Source organism: Crinia signifera, chromosome 3 (genome assembly GCF_055691185.1).
Source record: "Crinia signifera chromosome 3, ASM5569118v1, whole genome shotgun sequence".
In the NCBI taxonomy this organism is placed as follows: Eukaryota; Metazoa; Chordata; class Amphibia; order Anura; family Myobatrachidae; genus Crinia; species Crinia signifera.
This window is the reverse complement of record NC_139219.1, coordinates 179,874,763-179,890,536: the sequence shown is the minus strand read 5'-3', so window position 1 is coordinate 179,890,536 and position 15,774 is coordinate 179,874,763. Positions and strand designations below refer to the sequence as shown.

Here is a 15,774-nt window from a genome sequence, read left to right as displayed (position 1 = left end):
GTACTTAACAGCACCGATCACCACAGATCTCTGTGTTACCGAGCGGCTTAGGTATACAATAATATGATTGTATGTCCCCAAAATAGGTTTAACACCCCCCCCCCCCACTATCCACGCCACCCCGAAGCGTGGCGAGTGGCGGCGGAACGCGTCGTCCGACTTTTACATTACCCCACTATCCCCTTCGGCGTGGAGTTGATTTTACATAGTGTGGGGAGCGCAGCGAGCCACCGAGCCTGAAGCGTGGTGAGCGCATCGAGCCCAGCGAGGAGACGCGGAATACATGTGAAGTAATCCGCGTCCACTCGCCACCGTTCGGGCTCAGTGGTTCACTGCGCTTGCCACACTATATAACATCAACTCCACGCCGATGTGGATAGTGGGGGAATGAAACTGTCGGAGGACGCATTCCGCCACCGCTCGCCACGCTTCGGGCTGGCGTGGATAGTGTGTGTGTGTGTGTGGGGGGGGTGCGTTAAACCTATTTTTGGGACATACAATCATAATATTGTATACCTAATGTGATGGCATCGCACACCCTATAAAATCGCATGCAATTTTGCGGGACATGCGATGCAATGCGATGCGATATAGTGGGGTACAATGAGCATAGAAAAAATTACATAATAAAATCGCATCGCATTGCATCGCATGCCGTTATAATGGCCCATGCGATGCGATTTCCTTATGGTGCCATACGTAGGAAATCTGGGACCGTGCTAGGAAACAAGTACCTAAAATAATAATAATAATAATTGGTTAGCACCCACAATACCACACTGAATGTCACACTGTATATAGCTCATTGGTTGCAGTGATGTAAATCAGGGTGGGATCTAGGTTGCTAGCACCTAAAATGTTAAACAGAGCCAATAATTGAAGCTACACCCAAAAGTTCAGTACACAGGTAAGTATGGGAATCTGTTACTGCTAGCCAAGGGATGATAAATGGGAACATAAGGAAAATTAGAACCATTGAGAAAGTCATTCTCTATAATTACAATGATGTTTGCTTTTGGTTTTTTGTATTATTTGTCCCATATGTACTTTTTTAATTACGCTATTGCTAGGACATTAGTACCTACACATAAGTCCTGGTGTCATCCTAGTACCAGTAAGCACATCTGGCTTTATGTGACAGGAAAATGTTATACTGTAGGTGAAAAAATTGCTTCTGATCCTATAGGTTTATGATTGTGTTACCAGTGTGATTCATAACATACAGGTGAATTGAAGAGGGTTACGTTTGGACTACAAATAAATAAATAAATTACTAATAGCAATAAGCCAACTTTTATTAATACTGCTGATCTTCTCATTGTGTAATTTTCTCATTATGTCTGCCATTCTTTCTTGGTGGAGGTATCTTGCAGAATATTATAAATTTGGTAGTAACGTGTGTGGCAAAGTCGAAGGTTAAGTGATTTGAGGATGTGTGTGTAAGAGGGAGAATTCCTGCAGTACTGTTTGGCAGTGCAGAAACATTTCTGTAAGTGAATTTGGATTACCAGAGTTGGACCTCGGAGCATCAATGCCTGAGAGTATTGCTTGGGCAGTAGAGTCCGTAGACGAGTTGAGGCTAAAGTTGTAGGGGTAAATTTACTAAAGCTTTTAAGAATAAAAAAGGAGGTGATGTTTCCCATAGAAATCAGATTCTGTCTATCATTTCTCTATTGCATTCTAAAACCTGAGCGCTCTAGTGCTCAGGTGGATATTTACTAAGATGGGAGTTCTATTTAACATGGGATGTTGCTATGGGCATCAGAAACTATTATCTTCTAAAGGTGCCGCAATATGGAGATCACCAGAAAAAATGTCCACCATGCCATTTTTCCAGAGATTAACTCTGCTTCTGACAGAGAAGGCTGCCTTGTTCTCTTTTAAAATGCAGCTGCACTTATAAATTAGCAATACTATATGATTAGGGCCAGGGCTGGCGCCACCACTAGGCAGCTCTAGGCATTTGCCTAGGGCGCCGGCACCTGGAGGGCGGCAGTTTGCCCCTCACCCCCAGCATATAGCTGGCTGAATCTCAGCCAATCAGCGTGCGGCAAGTGGTTTCAAACCCAGAAGCGCTTCCCGCGCTGTCGCGCGCATAGCGCTAGTTATTCTCTAGTCACTGCAGGGACCCCGCTGCCGCCAGCAGCTTTATACAGTGACAGCGCCGCAGGTACCCCCGCGCCACGGACACCCCTGCCCGCTCCAGCAGGGACACCGACAGCGTCCACCACAGGTACCACCCCCCCTGGGCACCGGGGCGCCCCACCCCAACTCGCCTGAGGGACTTCTGATCAGGGTTGGTGTAAGGCTTCTCTGCACCCTAGGCAAAACTTCAACCTACTGCGCCCCCCCATACTGCCACCAGTACCCACTTTCCAACCCCTTAAGGCATACTTGCCTAACATTCTGGAATGGCAGGGATGCTCCCAAAAATTGGGTGGTCCACCCAGCCCTCGCGGGAAGGTGGGCAAGTCCCCTGTTTTCCCTGAAGGCCTCCCTTTGACACCCACAATAGAGTAAAAGGAGGAGGGGCAGCAATGTAAGGAAGTATGCCTCAAGGGACAGTATGGAGGTGCGGTCTTAGAAGTTCCACAGCAGCCACCTGCATTAAGTACATCAAAGATCCTCATAGGCATCCTTGATTTTTTGATTGGCAGACTTGGTGGTGCCCCCCAGATCCTGACGCCCTAGGCAGCTGCCTAAAGCTGCCTAATGGTAGAGCCGGCCCTGTATATGATCCTCTTCATTCAGTGTACTTAAATATATACTGTTTTTATTTTAATGCAGTCATTGGTAAAAATCAGATGTTGAAATAAAGCATGATATTATTTTAAGACCTGTTACCTCATGCTAATAATTACATTTGCATGCATGAATTGTTAAGTGAACTAATAAACTTTATGTCACCAAATAAGTCTACATACTGTTTAGTTCTATGTGCATGGAATTGCAGTAGAATTATATGGTACTGTATAACCATTACCTAACATAATAGGTGAATGCAATAGTAAATCACATGTTTTTTGGTTAATGCTTGATTGAAATTCTTACAAGCATACAGTACTGCCCAGCAACCCAGGTATAAACAGAAATCTCAAAATAAAAAAATTAAATAAAAAAAAATGGAAAAAAAGATCCCTATATCTTAAATATGCCTCATAGATTCCAAAAATGAAAAGAAATTGGAAGTGGATAGTGCTTACTCAATACACTGACATGATACATGGTAAGAAGGTGCACTGTCTGCCCTGTGATAGATTAAACTACTTTGTAAGAAAATTACTGTGAACCAGTCACTATCACCACCGTGTCTAAATCTTTAATAACATTCTCTTCCATATTCAGTAGTGAGGTATGAAGTATACAATGAGTAAGGGGGTGGGGGAGTACAGTATCATTTATCAAACACAAGCAAGGTCTGCAGTCTTGGGCTGAATCCTGCTATTCTACTTGATTTGTCTTCATTTTTCTAAGGACATTTTAAACTGCATCTAAAATACGTATTTCTTCCTTCTTTAGATCTTTTTGTTTATTCTGTTTAATCTTGATTTGTGTGTTCTATTAAGTCAGGTGTCAGTTTCAAAATGATAAATCAAGATTTTTAAAAGTTAATTTTATGTAAAATGAAAAGAATTGTATAGATTTAGGAGTAAATTCAGCTACTTTATATGGTGTAATTGTACACTTTGGCAAAACCTTGCATAGAGCTGGAAAAACATAAAATGTTATCACTGGGACTGGGGATAGTCCTAGTTCAAATCTAAGTAACATTATTTAGCTAGATCTTGTTCTTCCTCTGAGAATATATTATACAATTACAATATACATATATATATATATATATATATATATATATATATTGCGGAACAGCAGCACTCACGTCACACCAGCTACAAAAGTATATATATATACAGTATATATATATATATATATATATATATATATATATATATAAATTATATAATTATCAATCGTGATAAAAATGTTTTCAATTTGTTTCGACTTTAAAGAACCATACAGAGTCATCATTCCTCATTAACTCAAATATCAGTTCCCAAAATTGCAAATACAGAGGCTCCTAGTGGTTGGAGGAAAACATAATCAGAGATATTCGTTACAGGGGGAATCATGTAGCTGCTGGTATACCCTAGACTTTGCTGCCACATGGTATAATCTTGGCTTCCACAGAAGTGAACTACTGTACATGAAATCTTTTTGACCCCGAAGACTGGGATCATCTGCTCGTGCAAGACTTCATCTTAGCTCTACTCCTCTGCTACTGTTGGCTCTCAGTAATGCTACGCATCATTGCTATTTACTATTACTGCTGTTTCTAATGGACTTGTGAAGTTTTATGTGACCTTTGTATTATTTTCATGTACCAGGACTTTGTTTGCCTCCATCTGCTATATCTAGTGAGACATGTAGAGGACAAACCCCAAACCATCAAAGGGTGCTATGGCTTGGCTTTTCATTTATGTTCATTTTCCTCCTTCCAGGTCTCTGTTAGATGTTTCTTATTTCATTGATGTAAAGAGTGTACTAGCAGAGACTGATGTCATCCCAGAGGGAGTTTCCCCATATCATGGGAATTTGTGTAGGCAATGCGAGATTGTGCTTAGGTGGCTTCCAAGGTTTCAGCAACAGTGGGGGAAATTTACTAATATGAATTCGTAAAAAATAGGTGTATTCGTAGGCAGAAATACACCTATTTTTTACACATTTGTATTTTCGGGATTTACTATCCCAAAAATACAGCAATTCGTATTCCTAAAGATGGGACATTCCGATTTGTATTTACAAATACGAATGTCTACACCATCGATAGAATACGACAGGAATCACCATTCAAAAGAATGGTGGTTCCTGATTTACTAAGCAGCCATATTGAAAATACGGCTGCTAATTGGCGTGAAACAGCCATGAAAATACGGCAGGAAAATACACCTTGATTTCCCTGTCGTATTTGCTTTAAGCCTGCATGGATCAGTCAGATCCCTGCAGGCTTTAGTGTAACCAAATAGAAAAATAAATAAATATATAAAAAAAAAACGGTGTGGGGTCCCCCACAGCCGTAACCAGCACCAGGCTGAAAGAGCCGGGGCCGGTACTAAAAAATCAGGGAACCCGACAATTTTTTTTACAACCAGCTCCAGGTCCGGGGCTGGTTCCCAAAATACGGGGGACAAAATGACTAGGGGTCCCCCGTATTTTTAGAACCAGCCCCAGGCCAAACCAGCCATGTCACAGCTGGCGGACACTTATTATATAAGGTGCCGCGGCCAAAACATCACCCTACTGACCAGTCAGCCTGGCCAGGGGCCCTGGGGGAGTGGGGACCCCCCCAATAAAGGGGTCCCCCCCTCCAGGACTTACCTGAACAGGCTGAAACCTGGTGCTGTCCCCGGTGGCCCTGCGCGGTGGCCACCGGGCTGATTTCAGTGTAAAAAAATAGATGAAAAACTATTGTTTAAAACTGTGGAACTATGAGTCCCAGCAAGCCTATAATAAGTGTTCCCTGGCTGTGACATTACCCTGCTGGCTGGTTTGGCCTGGTTCTTAAAATACGGGGGACCCCTAGTCATTTTGTCGCCCGTATTTTGGGAACCAGCCCCAGACCTGGAGCCTGGAGCTGGTTGTAAAAAATCGGGGAACCCCTATTTGTCGGGTTCCCTGATTTTTTATTACCGGCCCCGGCTCTTTCAGCCTGGTGCTGGTTACAGCTGTGGGGGGGGGACCCCACACTGGTTTTTTATTTATTTATTTTTTCTATTTTTTTTTTACACCTTGCAGCCTGCACGGATCTGACTGATCCGTCCAGACTGCCTGAAAAATTCATATTAGCGGCTGTATATATTGCCAGCTAATACAAATTAGTACGACATCGGAGCGTTACAAAGCAGTCGTATTTGACTGCTTTGTAAATTCCCCTCCGGAAAACGACTTTGCATACGGCTGAAACAGTCGTATGCAGTCGTAGGGAAAATACTAATACGAAAAACTAGGTTTTTCATATTAGTAAATTTCCCCCAGTATTTCTGCTTGATGGGTCTTTTGCTCAGAATGTGGATTTTGCTTCCGAATTTGAATCTGTTCTGTTTGGTGGGGACATTCTCTTTAAACCAAATTTGAATACTATTAATGCCCAGTCTACCGGGGGAGTGGGGCACTTTTCTTCTGGCGGCTGCCCCTAAGCTTTCAGGGATTAGCATCTTGAGGTCAGTCTTGCAATGGCTGCTTCTTCCCAAGAAAATCTGCCCTTAAGAAGATTTTCTGGTGCCAAATGCTGCTCGGGGAACAACACTCCAGAGAATTCTAACATCTGATGGGGTGTCTGTCTAGTCCAGTTAAAAGTCAGAGGGCAGCTGCTCCAGTTCAGAGACCATGACATTAAGTCATTTTCAGATGCCTGGGTGCTTGATATCATTTTTAAGGGTTGCAACATCTCAGGGGTCCACTACCATAGAGGATTTTCACTGCCACTCTAAGAGTAAAGGATGACATTAAACAAGTTTATCACTTTTCTCCTCTCAGTGTGCATCATTGCACTGGTCAGAATATTGAGGTATTTACTGTACTTCAACTTCCTTGTTCAGATGCTGAATGACTCATTCTGGTCATTATTGAGTCTTGAATAAGAGGTTGTGGGTATATAATTTTTGGATGGTATCTCTTATCAGTAATCGATAGCATAAAGGCCAATGAATTTTTGGCCTTCCTTTACACTAGAGATGCCTATATTTGTGTTCCACTTTATATTTGTGATCTGTCACCATCTTCTGATTACTATCTGTTTCAGGCCCTACCATTCTGTACAGCCACAGCTCCATGAGTTTTCATTGAGATCATATCTGTAATGGAGAGCTGGGCGGAGTCATGGGTGGAGTTATAGAGTGACAGATCGAGTAGCCTATCAAATAGCAAGAGAATAAGGAGATACCCATGTGATGATCACAGACACACTGCTGTATCTACAGTAACTACATACATGCTACATGTCACTGCCCATGTGATAATCAAACAGAGAACAGATGACAGGGAACATGCTGGAGGAGAGGAGCTGACACAGGTGAGGGACAGCCGGATACTGAGCACTGCAGCCTCCTCCTGCTCTGTGTTCCATTCCCCACCACCATGCTGCTAGAGACGACAACTCCCGGCATGCTATGCGGTAAAGGGTGACCTCTGATTGGCCGGATTGCAGCCTGCCTATGAACTGTGCATGTGAGAGAGGAAGTTCAGCAGCAGCACTGTCCCCTGCTATGCAGCAGCAGCAGCTATGAAGTGGGGTGAGCATTATCCCAAGCACTGCAGCCTCCCCCTGCTCTGTGTTCCATTCCCCACCACCATGCTGCCAGAGACTACAACTCCCGGAATGCTATTCGGCAAAGGGTGACCTCTGATTGGCCGGATTGCAGCTTGCCTATGGACTGTGCATGTGAGAGAGGAAGCTCAGCAGCAGCACTGTCCCCTGCTATGCAGCAGCAGCAGCTATGAAGTGGGGTGAGCATTATCCCAAGTGATGCTCAATACTGAACACTGCAGCCTCCACCTGCTCTGTGCCTCCTCTTCTGCTGCCTGTAATGTACCCTAGCACTACTGATATATATAAATATATATTATAGCCCTACCATGTCATAGACTTACAGATTGGGTAGCCTATAAAATAGCTGTGATGAGCGAGAGAAGGTGTATCCCCAACTCCCCCTCTTGATCCCTCAGCTGTATCCCCACTTTCCACCGTGCTCCCCCCAGCAGCATCCCCCGCCATCTCTTGGCTCCGTCTATCCATCCATGAGAGGGCCTAGAGCCGGCACCTATCATGGGCAGCATGCTGCCTGTGACCATGTCTGAGTGGCCAGAAGTGACTCCGCTCCCCGCTCGGCCATAAGTGCATGGAGGGAAAGCAGAGCACAGTGGCGTACAATACTAAAGAGTGCTTCATACCCCGCCTACACCACCCAAAGTATCCCCGAACCCGCCACGCCACCCACATAAACCTCTAACCACCTTTCCCCACCCATAGCCCCCTTGCACCCAACACTCACCCACGCAATAAATGCGTTCACAGGTTAAGGGGCAGCCCCCCATGATGGTGTGAAGAGCGCCCGTAGGGCACAATGAATCACCTAGTATAAACACCTAGTGTGTATATATATATATATATATATATACATAGAAATTTAAATAAAAATTGTTGTGTAAAAAAAAGTTTATATTTCCTATATAAGGAAAACATTACATGTCACTTTGATGAATATAAATATTTACTTGGCAGTTTTCACACTTACTGTATTTTGACAAATTCACTTGGCTCTCAAAGGGTTAAACATTTGTTCAATATATTTCTATTTATAAGTACTGTAAAAAGTTAATCAGAAACACAAGTAGGTGCAGTTTAGTATTAAAGTGGTGATTAACATTGAATATTACAATATTCTAAAATAAAAGTGTATGTTTACACAATTGAATGGCTCATTCATATCAAACTTTTAGAGAAATAAATTAAATTGTAAAATTGTACATTCCATATTTCAACCACTAATTACTATTGTCAGAGGTGATCACATTTTATTGTGTCTGTGGAGGACTAATTAAGCAATTGGAAGTTTTCAGTTAGCTTAATTAGTCAGTAATTACTCACTTTATGAAGTGGTGCCTTCTTCACAAAGTGTCAGTAGCCAGGTCAACAGCGGTGTGTGTAAGTACAGTATGTATAAGTGTGTCTCTGCGAGTGTATGTGTGAGGGAGTGTGTGTACATACTCTTGTATGTAGTTGACATCCCCCAGGAGGCAGCAACAGGGAGGACTACATCTATGAGCAACCTCCTCAGCAGATAGATGGAGGGAGAAATCAGGAGTCTCAGAAACAACTGGAACAAAGAGTTTTCGTTTTTTTTTAACTTACAATGCAGGGTGTTAAAGGCTAAAAACCCTGTGTGCATTTTTTTAATTGGACACTGCATCTATCCAGGAGCATGGATACCTGTGATAATCCAGTAGAGCACAAAGCTGCTAGGTATTTTTACCTTGGTTTCCAAGCCCTTTCCTGGTGACCCATTTTAAATGTCACAACTCTTGGATGTATTTTATTGATACTGACCTATGCCAGTAGGATTTTCTTATATACAGAGCAGAGGCAAAGAATCTAATGTGTCTGTTATTTTTTACCAGGGACCTTCACAGGGGGGTTGGGATTTGCTGGAGATGGTCCTCTACCGGTTTTTCTTATTTACAGGTATGAGGTTAGGAACACTTGAGGAATTAAAAGTGGACACAAGGATGCATACTGGAACATAGTGCAGGGTTGCCTACCCACCTGGAATGGCCGGGAGGCTCCCAAAAATTGGGTTCACCTCCTGGTCCCCAAGAAGGGTGGGCTAGTCTTCCACGATGCCACCAGTCTCCCACACCTCCCCTCTGTGGTGGATCTGTGGGGATCAAATGATGCTAATAGAGTAATCGTATCCCTGTCCTTACTGTGCACTGCATTTATTACCAGCATTGCATGGCGAGAAGCATGGCCATGATGACTCGATTGTGCTGGTCATGCCCCCAAACATAGTTCTTTCCATAAGCTCCACCCCCATCTGCCTCTTTATGGCTTCCTGGCAGCCCTGCCCCCTGCTGCTCAGAGCTGTCTGCCCTCTTCTGGAGATGGCAGCATAAAAGTAGGCAAGCCTGACAAAGTTGGTTAGAAATGAACAGGCAATTCAGATGGATATAAATAATCCAATGTTTAAGACAGCTCCCTGGTTCCCTGGTTTGTTCATATAAACCCTGTCAAATAGAGGAGACACGGCCTTTATTATTCCAAAAGACTTCAAAAGCAGCATATCACCTCAAGCACAATTGAAAAACATACATAATTTTACATACATTTTGGCTTTACATGTGACTTTGCATCATTAAATAAGGGGCCTATGCCTTATAAACACCCATTGGCCCAATGACAAGAATCCACCTAAGGAATTTTGTATTTCTACATTGTTGTTAGCTGTCCCACAACCCCTAAAAGCCACACTTTTTGTATTTTTACTTATGGACAGTTCTATTGTGAATTCAAGAATTTACCTCTAGTTCACACATGTGCACAGTATGCAATTTGTGCTTAAAAAGTACAAAACGCATTCGATAATTGTAGCGTCTGTGGGCACCTTAAGGACTGGAGAGGATAGGATCTGAATTGATACATCTTCACATTTTGGATACATTTTCTTTAGCATCCATCAATCAATCAAGCAAGCAATCAATCAACTTTATTGGCCATGTGTGCTTGTGCACACTAGGATTTTTTTGTGGATTTATAGTGCAGCAACAAGCAGGGATGTGGGTGGGGGGAAGGGGGGGGGGCGGAGACATTACATGCATTACATTGAGACATTACATGTGGGAAACACATGCCAGCCAAGCAGCACAGCACCTAGGCAGCCATCAGCGGCGCCACTAGTCGCTGCAGCATGTCTCAGTGTGTTAAAATGGTCTACCCATGATGTCAGTCCCACCAGTAATATTCTGAAAAATGACAGTTTTTAGAGCTTGGTTAGCAGATGAAGGCCACAATGGGACACATATGATAAATTACAAAAAACATTGAGGTGGATTCATACAAAAGTTACACACAGAAGACCAGGGACCAGCTGCATATAGTATGGTGGTGCTATGACTTATTTTATTCTTCCTTAGTGCTTTCACCTGACTTTCCACCTTTGCATTCTCTTATGTACTCTATGGGAAAAGTTACATGGATGGTGACTGTATGGGTTTTTGCAGTGTCTTCTGTGATACATAATCATATGCTGAGTATGTGTCTTAGATGTGTGCAACAGGATTTGTATGAATGTGAGGAACACAGGACAGCCCAGAGTAAAGAAAGACAGCAAAACTGAGAGCTAGGACTTAATATTGTGTTGGTAACAGATATAGAGATGTCAGGTCAGTGACTACTATTGGCCAGAAGAAATATTATTAATTCTGTTTTAAAAGATTATCGGTCTCATTTATCACCATTATTTATTTTACTAAATGAATGTGAAAATGGTATTTTCAAGCCCTTTTCACATTATTTTAGTATCACCCAAATGTACTTAAAAGGCAATTGGAGGAAACTTCGTAATTGTCCTCCAAACCCTAGTATCACATTTTGTTGGTAAGCAGATCACATTTCCCATACCTACAATGAGAAATGGAATCTGCTCAAATGTACTAAAGTTAAATTGTTAGAAAAAAAAGTGCAGAGAGGCTTATGATATCAGATGGCAGCTGCTGGAATGTCAAGGTGTCCAGGCAGAGACTGAGATAACAGTACAGCTCCATCAGACCCCTTCTCACCTCTTGCTGTGGATCATAGTGCATTGTACAGGCTGTCAGAAGTGCGCTGTGTGAGCACCCTTGCCGGCGGATGGAGTGATCATTACAGCTTTAGTGATCATTACAAAAATTGCACTGTGAAAATAATCCTTATTTTTGCATTATATTAACATTTGTTTTACAAGTATTAATTAATTTGCATCAAAGAATTACAAATGATATAAAGACATTCAGTAAAAGTGCAACACAGAGGGATGGAAGATAGGTACATTTGGGTGCCATCCACATTCAGATGATACTGAAATCCAAAAGAGCTGATTTGTTTTCCAAGAAAGGTGGAGCCTAATTCAGATTGGCTCTCAAAAGCAAAATCTCTCTCTAATGGGCAAAACCATGTGCACTACAGGTGGGGTAAATGTAACATGTGCAGAGAGAGTTAGATTTAGGTGTGTTCACACTGAAATCTAAATTGCAGTGTAATAATTATGCAGACAGTTTTTTCAAAATTCTCAACCAAATCGAACTCTCTATATTATTGTAGCAAATAGGTTTAATGTAATAAAAAGTACATTTTGTTTAGAAGTGTGAGCTTCTGGAAATATGTTAGTAGCAGTGTTCCCTCTAAGCTGTGCGCGCGTGCGTGCGCACACAACTCGACGAGCGTGCGCACAGACATTACAACAGAGCGCACAAAGCAGCAGTGGTCCCTTTTTGCAGTTGCTGACTCAATTAATGTGTGTTTCACCCATTAACTACATTGTGTGCTGTGTTTTGAATGTTTAAATGTTTAATATAATTTTGAAGTAAAGTTAACATAAATGCTGAACGTCATTTTCCAGTTATATATAAGTGGCGCACAAAAATTTAAATTTCCTTCAAAGTTGCACAGCCAAAATCTTTTGGCGCACACAGCCTTCGTAAAATTAGAGGGAACATTGGTTAGTAGTGTCCAGAACCTTTTGATAAAAGCTGTAGATAACCTTATAAGTAACAAAGGGTCAGATGTATCAGTAGGGATGGTGTAATGGTTAGCATTACTGCCTCACAGCACTGAGGTCATGGGTTCGATTCCCACCATGACCCTAACTGTGCAGAGTTTGTATATTCTCCCTGTACTTGCGTGGGTTTCCTCCTGGTACTCCGGTTTCCTCCCACAATCCAAAAATATACTGGTAGGTTAATTGATTCCCAACAAATTAACCCTAGAATGTCTGTGTGCGTGTGTACATGTGGTAGGGAATATAGATTGTAAGCTCCACTGGGGCAGGGACTGATGTGACTGTTCAAATATTCTCTGTGAAGCGCTGCGTAATTTGTATGCCCTATATAAGAAACTGTTAATAATAATAATAATAAATGTATCAAGCTTCAAAAAGTTGTTACATAAGTTGTTACAGACAGAAAACTTATTACAGACAGGTAAAAAGTTGTTGAAAATGTAATTAACTTTTCTGCGAGTCTGAGAAGGATAATTAAATAGCAAACTGATTGTAGTAATGTAGGAGAGTGTGCAGGTGATAAGACTGTGATCTCAAATAGGGAAGGAGTGTCACTGAAATCAGAACCATAGCCTTGTTAATACAAGATCAAGGAAGTGACAGTTCCACCAAAGAGTAGAAGATTAGAGGAGAGGTTAGACTGAGTAGCAAGGAGAATAGGGAGCGTGAAGGAACCCATGATCATTGTGGGAATGTCAGAGGATATGAAATGCTGGAGCCAGGTAAAGAAATATTTAAGGAATTGTTGGTGTTGTCCGTAATGCCTTACACTATAGTTTGGAAAATAGAAGAACTAATGTAGCAATAAGGGAGGGTCTGTGACGTCAACACCATCCTTGACCATCCTGTCTCAGTAGTGGAAGAGTCAGACTTACTCATACTTGCACAGACTAGGGAAATGATTTGATGGTTCGTGAATTGCGTAAGGATGTGTGACAGGATAAAGGATTTTCACAATTCTCTCTCAGATTTACACAGGATGGGTTTACACTCTATCTGGATGGTGGCTAACTGCTCGCAGTCATCTGCAAGTTTTCAGATGAGCAATCAGGCTCTAAGGGCCTTATTCTAGTTCACTCTTAGAGGCAAATTCCTTCTCAAATGGACGAAACCATGTGCACTGCAGGTGGGGCAGATATAACATGTGCAGACAGAGTTAGATTTGTTAGATTTCTCTCTTTAATAGACATATTTATATATTGTTCTGCTTATTTTTTAGATTGGTGTTATGTATATTCATCAAAACTGATACATTGCACTCATTTGCACTTTTGTATATTTGTAGCGATCCACCCGGCTTATTTCCCCATTCTCGCTATGAAAAACAAGAAGTTACTTATTCCTTAATATTCAGCAAAATCCTCCGGAAAAAGGAATGCTGCCTATATTTTAAAAATAATTTGCACAATTTATATTCCCTATAGAGTTGCAAAACTAAACAAAGATTACACTTTTTAAAAAATGTGTGTACATTTAAAAATGATTTCCTTCTTTAGTGCAATACATAACAAAACTTGTCTCTCTCTTCTTCCGTATAAGGAGAAATGTTTTTGTAATCTTACCTTTTAATGAACCTGTTTTTGTCCTCATCAAGCCATAATAAACCTTCTGTATAACTTTACAAAAAAATAACTAATATGAAAACATTTGTAGAATTTTAACAATATGCTGTAGCTATTGCTCAGAGCGCATTCATGATTTAATCTGTAAGTATGCATAAAATATATATTTCAGATTTTTTAAACAGCGAAGGAGCCTGGCAGCTCAGCTGAAACAAAGAGACTTCTCTGGGGGGACAAAAACTTTCATGACTCAGGAGGATTTTCTAAACCGCAGGTACATTTTTATTTTTAACAACTGTTTTATTTGTAAAGATATTTTGTTTTGGATGGTAACTGTTTAGATACATTTTGTTGAAGAATCCAAAAATATACTGGTACTGTAGGTTAATTGGCTCCCAACAACATTAAATATATGTGCGCTATATAAATAACTGTCTATGGTACTGCTTTCCTAGCACGGTGCCCGTCTCATTGATTGTATGCCTTAAGTTTAAGGTACTTAAGGCATACAATCAACGCGATGGACCCGATTTTTTAATCTCATGGATATTATGCATCCATAAGATGCATGAGATCCATGAGATCCATGAGATAAAAAATCGTGAGCCCCCAATAACCAATGTTAACGCCACCAGCACTATCAACGCCAACCCGAAGCGTGGCGAGCGCAGCAAGCCCGCGAGGGGCGGCGGTACGTGTCCTCCGACCTTTTCATACCCCCACTATCCACGTCGGCGTGGAGTTGATTTTATATAGTGTGGCGAGCGCAGCGAGCCACCGAGACCGAAGTGTGGCGAGGGGACGCAGACTACTTTACATGTATTCTGCGTCCCCTCGCCACTCTTCGGGCTCGGTGGCTCGCTGCGCTCACCACACTATATAATATAGTGGATAGTGGGGGTATGAAAAGGTCGGAGGACGCGTACCGCCGCCGCTCGCCACGCTTCGGGTTGGCGTCAATAGTGGGGTGGCTTTAACAATGGGGGGGGGGGCATTTCACCCATGAGGGGGGGGGGTAGCAATTAAAATTGGGGTTTTGGGGCCTTTTTACATTGATTCCAATGTAAAAATCTCATTGATTGCGTCGATTGCATCAGCTCATGCATCTTATGCCGGACAAACACATAATATGCATGAGATGCTTGAGATATCAGCCCCACACATACAATGATCGTGGGCGCCGTGCTAGGAAAGCAGTACCCTGTCTATACATGGGCTAGATAGCTATATCCAACAATTCTCATGCCAATCCGTAAAGGGAAAACTCACCTGTATAATTACTAGTAATATATTTACCCATATTCCTGGCAACCTCCTCCTTACTTCAGCACCACTCTATTGGGGTGATTCAACTTGGATCGGTCCCCAGTGTATTCGTGGCGGGGACCAATGGTGCGGCTCTGAGCATGCATATGGGTGATTATACGCATGTGCAGGGCTGCTGAGCAAACGCCTTCGGCGACTATCACAGTCAGCAAGGCATTCGCACAGGGGGTGTGGGCAGTGGGCATGCAAAGGGGGCAGGTGTTTGGCTATTATAGGTGAAGCCTTAGTACTGCAGGTGCCTATAGCCTCTGGAGGGATTAACAGAGTCAGGGATGGAGTTGTGGCCAGTTTCCTTCTCTAGTTGTAATACTTGTATCTCCCAGAGTCGTAATAAAGTGACCAAGGGGCCAATTCAGACCTGATCGCAGGGCTTCAACTTTTTGCAGCCCAGCAATCAGTAAGTATACTTCCTGCCAAAGTGAAATCCTGCTCATGTGCACGGCAGCGAATGGCTTTGCAATTATGCAAAGAGGGGGAAATCCATTCACAATCACTCAACATCGAATGAATCACCCCCGTGTGCATGCTGCATAATGCAATGGCCATGGGGAGAGTAGAGCCTCCGTCAGCGGCCCTCC

At 42.4% G+C, this 15,774-nt stretch overlaps 1 long non-coding RNA gene across 1 annotated transcript in view; it reads left to right on the top strand.

Moving 5' to 3' along the window:
• LOC146064010 (uncharacterized) overlaps positions 1–15,774 on the top strand; it is a 227,719-nt gene that overhangs the window by 174,748 nt on the left and 37,197 nt on the right. The window contains exon 2 of the long non-coding RNA XR_014471733.1: positions 14,043–14,144. This is a non-coding gene — a long non-coding RNA (uncharacterized LOC146064010). The remainder of the gene's footprint in view (positions 1–14,042; positions 14,145–15,774) is intronic.